Source organism: Lissotriton vulgaris, unplaced genomic scaffold (assembly GCF_964263255.1).
Source record: "Lissotriton vulgaris unplaced genomic scaffold, aLisVul1.2 SCAFFOLD_834, whole genome shotgun sequence".
Taxonomy (NCBI): domain Eukaryota; kingdom Metazoa; phylum Chordata; class Amphibia; order Caudata; family Salamandridae; genus Lissotriton; species Lissotriton vulgaris.
In genome coordinates this window covers 63,414-72,472 of record NW_028252859.1, presented here as the reverse complement: position 1 = coordinate 72,472, position 9,059 = coordinate 63,414, and positions in this window count along the sequence as shown.

The window sequence follows — 9,059 nt, the reverse complement described above, 5'->3', positions numbered from 1 at the left end:
GATGGTTATCACGTTCATTTGTCATATGTCTATTATAGTAGATGTCAGTTCTTCTGGCAGAGACCCATTTCCCTAGTACGAGTCTTGCAAGGCTAGGTTGGTCTTCAGGGCCTTGTATTTTACAAAAAGTGCAACGTGCTATTCACCATAGTCTGATAGGCATCCTTCTGAGGGATGAACATAGGCTAAACAAGTCTTCATTACATCAAAACATCTTATTTTCAGCAAGGCTTACAGCAACAAGGTCTTTCGATATCGATCTAATTTTTAACTTTGCATACATCTTTCTAACTTTCTATATAAATCCTCGCAACCTGGTTACTACAAAAACTCGGGGGGTGGTTTGCGATAATTATTAAACTTATCCTCGGGGAAGGTGGGGTCTTATGGAAAACGATTTGGAACACAGAAAATCGGAGCAAGGGGCGTTTTTCAAGTTCCCGTTCAGGGCAGCTGATACCAAACTGGGGGCATTTTGGGTAGATGGGGGTGTCTCGATCATTTCTTACAGCTTGGGGTACGGAGACAATTTTCAATGGGGATGGTCGCATTACCACAGACATATTTTATCATAGAAACCACTGACAAATAGTTCCCTGAGAGTGGGTCAAATTTAGGGAACCTTAGTCGTCTTACCTGTCCCTTTCCTATCGGTCAATTTAAATTTCATCCATATTTTAGTAGAAAAGGAGAGGTAGTAACGTGGTACCGATACAATTTTATTTAGGACAAATTTGTGCAAATACTTGTGGTATTTGGGGCCAATCAGGAGGTGCACCAGGTTCGCCAATTAGGTGCCAGTTGTTAGGAAGAGGGAAAGTGTGGAGGAGTGAAAGAGTGAGAGAAAAAAAGTAAGAGAGAGAGAGAGAGGGAGAGAAAGAGAGAAAGAGAGATAGAGAGAGACAATAGGCAAAACAGTACACATGGGACATAGAGAATGACCGTGTATTGTTTGGGCTATTCAGTGCGTTACCCAACGTTAGACATTTCGGGTCTGTGTTAGGATGTAAAAAAGCATGCAGTTTTGGGACAGAAAAGCATTAGATCTAGTACAAAAAGGTCGTGTATTGGGTAGGGCGTCCTTTTTGTGTCGTTTTGCAGCGCTAGTCCGTCTTCATGCATCGGGCGTGACGTGGTTCCAGATCCCTTATGATACTCTAATCGGGATTCTAATGTAACCTGCAGAGGGAAAAAGGGGGAAAAAAAAGGGGAGGTAGGGGGACAACATTCGAACACATCAAATGTATAGGCACGAAAGTCCTTTACTTACCACATACTCGTACTTATCTCTTCGGGATATAATCCCTTAGGGTTTTGGTTTCCTAAAGTCATGGGGGCAGGCAATGTGATAGGTGGTTCATGGGGAGGTTCGAGGATGGCATTTAAGGATCGTGTGTAGTGAAAACGCTAAAAAGAGGAATCAGAGGTGCCTAGCGTGAGGTACCCGGTTTTGTAGATGTATCCGGCCTTCGGGATCCTTAAATCATTCCCAAAGCTGTGATGTTCTAAGGCATATCAGTTCTTTGTTCAACCCTGTACCTTAGTACCTTCGACCACCATATCTTAATAACATTTTATCAATCACACCGTTTTACTTTACCCATTCTCAGAAGTCGAGGTCCTTCTTCATACGTTAGTTCCTGAGCTTAGTCGCATATCTTGGAGGCAGCGTATCATACCTTTGATTCGACCATCAACCCAGGGCCGAACAACCATTTCTCGGATAACCTTAAAAAAAGAGAGCAGAACAGTTGCGCGCAGAAAAACCCTCCCACCGATACCCGCATTTACAAAAGTATGCGATGCCTATCCATAGCTTTTTAAGACCTTTATTTGTAGAATTATTCAGTACGTAAAATGTGAGAGCGCAATTCATATTTTGGCCTGACATGTCGTCGATGGAAGCACATACAGTAGGGGTTATTTTATAGCACAAGAACATGTAAAAAAAAAGGCCTAATTAATTATTTGCAAGTAACCAAAAACATTTCATTGCGTGACGAAGGAATCAGGGGCATTTCAGTTCATAAATGGAAACGCAGTCAAGCTCATCGTCATACATTTCCTAGATGTAAACCGCGGGTGTGCATCATAAGCGACGTTATGTATCAGTTACAACAAATATCAAAAATAAATTGTTCATTGAAATCAACATTTTACGGAACCCTTCTTAAATGTTCGCCAAGTGAACCCTCCTCCCTTTAACATCGAGTGCGCAATGGTTCGTATATATATATATATCTTAGTACATCAAGTTTCATTAGCTAAGGGACACCACGAGGCATCCGTTAGTTTCCATTGATACCAGCGCCATTTTGGGCGAGGCCGGTTTAGTCCGGAAGTAGCATCAGGGGCAAAATATCCCCGACAATTGGCGGTTGGACCAGAGTCCTTTTCGGCAGTTCAAAAGAAAACTGTTCTAACAGAGGGGCTGGTGGTGTGGACCGTCAATCAAGAGAGGGAGGGGGTAGAGTCTCTCTTACCGGGTCATGTTGATGTTTAGCCGGAACTTGCTCGAGTTCGTTAGCCCATAATGTTCCTGGGTGGTTCAGACGGAAGCTGATGCAGACACGAGAGCACCGCCATCTTGTTGCTGTGCCGTGGTTATTTCATTTGAGATCAATGCAACTGTTCCTCACCGGAAGCCTGAAGGGGCCGAGGGCTCTTGGGACTTTGGTAGAATCTTCAAAGTCGAGGGGATGTTTGTCGATGGTGGGGGCTTGCGCCCAGGTGGGCAAGTGCCCGAGTTGCAATTTCGGACAAAGTTACTCCAGCGGCCTAGACCCGCCTTTCGAGGGCCCAGACGCCATTTTGAGACCCTGTGGCAGCCACCTTTGCCGTATCCATCAGGAGTGGAGGAAAACTTCTTGTGATGGCGAAAAACAGAGCATCATGCGGCTGGAGCAGGACATTTTGGTTCGGGGCGCCAGGGTGCAGCAGTGGAGCCTTCATCTGGGGAGGTGAGGGAGGCTCACCCGTGCCGTCTCCCTCTCCCGGCGCATCCTACACCGTCCCTTGGAATCAGGGGCGCACATGATGACCACCCTACACCCCTGATTCCGACTCTTGGGGGACCACTGTACATCCGGTGCTCCGCAAATATGCCCGTCGGACATTGTATGTCCTGTACTGAGAAAGTATACCAGCCGGGTCTTGTATGTCCTGTGTTGCGGAAATATACCAATCGGGTCTTGTATGTCCTGTGTTGCGGAAATATACCAATCGGGCATTATATTTCCTGTGCAGCGTAGGTATATGGCCGTCGCCCGGCTGGAGGACATCGGCGCCGGGCCAGGGCAGGGAAGCCTCCTACCTGTGGAGGTGGAAGAGGCTCGTCCGCGTCGCCTCTTCCTCCCTGCCCACCCTGCATCCGTTCGATGGAGGAATTCGTGATGGCCGGACCAGGAGATACAAGGGAGGGGGTCATTTTCATCCGCCCCCTCCCTACTCGCGGCCCGGGGGACGCCATCCCTGGAAGGGTAGTAAGGGAAGACCATTTCATTGCCTGCTGTGTGGAGTCTCCAGTACCTTCTCGCCAGCGATCTCTTTTTGGCCCATGGTTGCTGGCAGGCCCCGCCCCACACGTGCTATGTGTTTCGGATGGGCGGGACCATCGAACTGTTACATTGGAAGACTTCCGGAGTGAGCATAATATGTTTTGTATTTTTCCTATTAGTAAAGTTTGTTTTTTAGAGAGTTCTACTAGTTATTCTATTTACTGTTGGTTGTGTGTTTTACCGTAATTAAATCCTAAGTTATATAATAGACGCTTGGCTTTCTTGAGTCTTTTCTCTAACGGGGGGTTGTTTACACTGACCTGCAGTTGTGTTTGTTTTTCAGAGTGGGGGAGCAACAGAGAGCAATCAGTCCCAGAACTCTAACATGTCGTTAAAATTGGTCTGACGAAATCTGTGCCACCGAGCATAATCAAACGGGGTGGTCCTGTCTGTTCTTTCTGCACTAGTCTGATTGGTTTTTATCTCACGCCTTTTTCCTTTCTGTCGGTCTGTCCTTTCTGTCAACCCTCCATTCTTACCTATGCTTTGCAGAGTCGGGCATTGGGCTTTCCAGTGTCCAAGACATTTACAGAAAGCACATTGGTTTTGTTTTAAATCTGTCCGTCCTGTGCGTAATGTCGGGGGATTACCTTCGGGTCGTTGTGTTCCGGGGTTGGCTTGTCGGCACATCCCTTTACACCGTTCGCTTTTCATGTCTACTCCTCGGGACTGTGCCATCGCTGGCCCTTCCCTTTGCCTACTAGACGTTCGGAGGGTTGTCCGTCGTGTCCCTTCATCTTTTCTAAATTCGTCGCCTTCCCTTCGTCGTGTGGCTTCTTTGCGCCACATGCCGAGACTATCGAGCATAATAGGTGTTGTTTCATTCCTACGAAGGGCTATCTCTACCGTTTCTATTTTGTCAAGATCAAAGGATCCTCTCAGTGGCCACTGTCTTTCTCGATCCTTTTTCGTATATTTATGCCATAGCTCACTATAGGCTATAGCGATTAATCCATGCTTCATGAACATGTCCTTATTAGGGGTGCCTTCCAGCGGAGCCGGATGGTTCATCTCTAATAAGCGGTCCGGGTAAAACAGGCTACTAACCAGTGGGGAGAAGACAGGCATGACGGATCACAATGGGATAATAGTCAGCACTACCTATCTTATCACTGCGCGCAAAGACTAGACAGAATATTTCTATTCTACGTTGTTTGCACGTAGTGAATACCTCATGAACCAATTCTGAGCAATCAATCAATGTTAGGCCAAAAATAAAAAATCAATATGGTCAATGGGAAGAATAAGTAGGCTCGCAAAGGTTCGCGTCACCTACCCTTTCACTATCTGCAAAGAGGGGACCTATTTTTCCCTGTTTGCAGACAGAGAATCTCCAGAAAACAATCGATAACAGTTAATCAATGTTTAGGTCGAAAATAAAAAATCAATATGGTCAATGGGGAGAATAAGTAGGCTCGCAAAGGTTCGCGTCACCTACCCTTTCACTATCTGCAAAGAGGGGACCTATTCTTCCCTGTTTGCAGACAGAGAATCTCCAGAAAACAATCTATAACAGTTAATCAATGGGGGAGAAAGATAGGTCCGACGGGTGTGTACCTATCCTTCGCTGTTTATAAAGGGAGAGCCTGATGTTTCTCCGTTTGTAGACAGTGAATCTCCAATAAATTAACAAAAAGTAATACTAGTATTTTCTCAACAATTATCAATCACTTTCAATTATCTATCACTTTCGCAATTCGTCGTGTTTACACGACCTTACCCGGACCGCATGGACAGTTTCTCGTCTTCCGAATCCAGCGCCCGATCGTCCTCTTCTCTTCGTACTTCTCGTGGCACTCCTGATGGTTCCCAGTCAGGACCGTAGATCACTCGAGAGAGGTCCGTTTCGGAACCAGTGAAGTTCGGATGATCGGCTGTCAGACGAGGGTCTATCGGACAGGGTACCTTCCGATCGTTGCAGTCGTTCACTCTGTCGTCGGGACCTCTCCCACTGGATCCACGAGTCGCTGATGGGCCCCACGTTTGGGACGCCAATTGTTAAAAAGGGTTCCAAAGACAACCGGTAACCAAAGACCCTTTTATGTTGCCCGGCGGTATCGCCTCTATGACCCACCAATATTAATCAATGAAGAAGCAGGCGCTGGAGACTGGAAGGCAGGAAAGAGGATTTTATTCTCTCCGGAGGAGAACACATCAATTCAGACAGCAAGTATCGTCACGAGGTGCTCTAACCACATCTCTGAGGCCTGGCCTCTTATACTAGGGTTTATGACCTTTATTGCACATAACACATTCTCGCAATACTTTAGTACTTGAAAGAACATCCTCGGAGTCTCCCCTTCAGACCCGTTCCCACATACATTTACAGTTGGATTCCCCACCCCGGTCACAACAGGTGATGGTTGTCGCACAGCAGGGCATTCCGCCGATTCACGGAATGCATGGGGTTGGTCGGATCTCATGGGGTGGGGGCTTTGATCGATTCGGGGGTCTTTTGATGGGGAGGGGAAGCTTCCTACTGTACGGGGTAATAAACAGTATCCGCAGAGCCAGGTGGCGGCCTGGGAACAGGGAAGACAAACGGGGACACAGGAAAAGGGGTTTGCATCAAAAGGGTTTGAGGCCATGAAAGGAATGAAGGGAGGTGTCGCGCCGGGAACAGGATGGGATTCCGTGGTGAAGCTGCGCTGAAGAGGGGTTTATGACCCAGGGCATGAGAGAGCGGGGGTTGTCAGCGTGCGGGGGAATGCTTGCGAGGTTAAGAGAGAGAGAGAGACGCGCTGGCTATCAGCGAGGGGCAGGGAGGCCATGGTGCTCAAAATGGCTGCCGCTTACGCGCACGAATGGGCTTGGAAAGGGGCAAGATGGCGCCGATAATGTTCACCAAGCTTGAGTTATTTTCCACAACACAACCCCACAAACACAACCACACACACAACCCCACGCACACAACCCACCACACACAACCACACACACAACCACACAACCCCACACACAACCCCACACACAACCAACCACACAACCCCCTCACACACAACTCCCTCACACACAACGCCACGCACAAACAACCCCATACACACAACCTCCCACTCACACCCCCCTCACACACACACACAAACCCCACACATACAACCCCACTCACACACACAACCCCACAACCCCACACACACAACCCCCACACACACAACCACCCCACACACAAAACCCCCCACACAGAGCCCTCCCACACACACAACCACACACACATAACCCCACGCAATCACACACAAACACACAACACACAACCCGCCTACAACCACACACAAACACAACCACACACATGCCCACACACACACAACCCTACACACACAACCCTAAACACACACAACCCCACCCACAAACACAACCCCACACACACAAAACTCCACAAACACAACTCCAAACACACACAACCCTCATACACGTACAACCCTCCACACACACACACACACTCTCATAATCCCCCACACACACAACCCCCTCACACAAACACAAACCCCTCCACATACAAGCCCCCACACACACAACCCCCACACACCCAAAACCCCCCCACACAACCACACAACCCCACACACAACCACACACACACACACAACCCCCCACACACCCCAACACACAAACCCACATACTCACACAACCCCACACACTCACACACACAACCCCCCACACACAACGCCATACACACAAAACCCCACACACAACCCCCACACACACAACCCCACACACACACAACCCAACACACACAACCCCCACACTTACAACCCCACACACAACCCCGCAAACAAACACCCCCACACAACCACACACACAACCACACAACCCCACACACAACCACACACGCACACAACCAACCACACACAACCACACAACCCCCCACACACAACCCCCCCACACAACCCCATACACACACAACCTCACACACCACACAAGCCCACTCGCACAACCCCACACAAACACAACCCCCCACACATAACCCTCAACACACACACACACACACACTCTCATAACCCCCCACACACAACCCCATACACCCACCCCCTACTCACAATCCCCCCACACACACAACCTCCCCCCACATACAACCCCCATACACAAACTCCCCACACACAAGCCCCCCACACACAACTCCCCTACACACACAACCCCACACACAACCCAACACACACACAACCCCCCCACACTCATACATACAACCCCCCCCACACAATCCAACACACAACCCCACACACAGCATCCCACACACACAACCCCACACACTCACACATCCCCCCACACAACCCCACACACACAACCACACAACCCCACACACAACCTAACACAACCACACACACATCCACACAAACAACGCCCCACACACAACCCCTGCACACCCCAACACACAAAACCACACACTCACACAACCCCACGCACTCACACACACACACACCCCACACACAACCCCTTACACACCCAACTCCATACACACACACAACCCTACACACACACAACCCCCCACACACAGCCCAAAACACACAACCCCACCCACATACACAACCCCACAAACACAACCACACGCACAACCCCACGCACACAACCCACCACACACAACCACACACACAGCCACACAACCCCACACACAACCCCACACACAACCAACCACACAACCCCCTCACACACAACCCCTTCACACACAACCCCACACACAAACAACCCCATACACACAACCTCCCACTCACACCCCCCTCACACACACACAACCCCCCACACACAGCCCAACACACACAACCCCACACACACCCACATACACAACCCCACAAACACAACCACACACACAACCCCACGCACACAACCCACCACACACAACCACACGCACAACCACACAACCTCACACACAACCCCACACACAACCAACCACACAAACCCCTCACACACAACCCCCTCACACATAACCCCACACACAAACAACCCCATACACACAACCTCCCACTCACACCCCCCTCGCACACACACAAACCCCACACATACAACCCCACTCACACACACAACCCCACAACCCCACACACACAACCCCCTGTTAGACGGACCGGGAGGGTCGGCCGAGGAGAGAGGGAGAGGTCTCCGGGGAGAGCCGTCTCCAGCGATCGTACAGACAAGTAACTTCCTCCCCACAGACGTACACCACACAAGGATAAGGTTCAACGTTACTTTATAAGCAATTCTTTAAGTACGGTGAAATGGTACAAGGAGGTCTGGACTCCGGGGTCCCCTCTAGTTTAGTCTCTTGGTTGGGTAAGGGGGTAGCGGTGGAGTTCTGGACTTTTTGGTTCCGTCCAGAGGTGTCAGGGAACAACACCCAAAGACCCCGGAGTTCCACCTGCCTTGGTGCACAAATGAACAGAAACACGGGCTTCTCGATGGTGGCGTCAAAGACCAAAGGTTTATTACTGCAGGGACACAGAAGTCACAGATACTACACACGGGCAGTAACTAGGAGCCTGTTCAATTTGTACAAAGCGGGTTGCTCCTTATATACTAGTTTTTGGC